Genomic DNA, 924 nt, shown 5'->3' with positions numbered 1-924 from the left:
ATATTGTAGCTGCACAATCCTTAGTCACAATTTAACCCTTTAAAGTTAAAGTGGTCTGAAACTCCGACATAACATTCGATAAAAATGTGTTTTCCTAATTTTTATTACTTATACAGTTATCATATTTGCTTTTGTGCATAAGTAATATTGTCTGTTTACAAATTACAAGTTTCTAAAGAGTAGTTTATCTTGCCCTGAAACCTCCCATTGCATTTTATTCAAACTGCTTTTTATTATATATTAACATCTTCTAATTAGCTGTTCTGAGCTGTTTGTGTGCTTGCAGCACAAAGAGCTTCACAGAGAGCTCCTTTTCACTTGTTACACTGTGTTTACACACATGTAAGATACTGTTATCTCCAGTTTGTATGCGGATTTGAAGCTGAATAGCAGGACAAAGTGCTTTGTTTAACCATTTCAGTGATGTTATGCTAAAAAAAATATTCTGGGATAGTAGCTTTCAAGCTGTGTGGAATCTTTTAGAGCAAAGTAGAAATGCTGACTTTCAGACCACTTTATAATAGGAATGAAACTCAGAGAAGGTTCTGTATCCCATTGTTACTACACATACAACTCACTATCTGGTGAGCTTATTTTTGGTTCAGGTTTGTTTTCAAATTATATGATGTTCCTCCAAAACGTGCATAAGAATAATATATAAGAAAGAAGCTATTCCGAGGAGGGAGGCTGTACCATATAATACCCACAGTTAAAACTGTTCTCTGTGAATGTCAGATATTCATCACATATGTTATGAAAAAAGCAACTGTGGTTTCCCATGATGCATCACTCCCAAATATGCAGATCATCTCTTTATGCCCTTGAAAGCCAAACACATCCAGAAACACGTGTAGTGAGCTTGTAGCTAATACATTTTACAGAGCTGCGCTAATCCAATATGCATACAGCCTGTTTTGTAGCATA

Source organism: Hyperolius riggenbachi, chromosome 10, assembly GCF_040937935.1.
Source record: "Hyperolius riggenbachi isolate aHypRig1 chromosome 10, aHypRig1.pri, whole genome shotgun sequence".
NCBI classification, from domain to species: Eukaryota; Metazoa; Chordata; class Amphibia; order Anura; family Hyperoliidae; genus Hyperolius; species Hyperolius riggenbachi.
The sequence above is the reverse complement of the archived record's forward strand: the minus strand, read 5'-3'. Positions refer to the sequence as shown.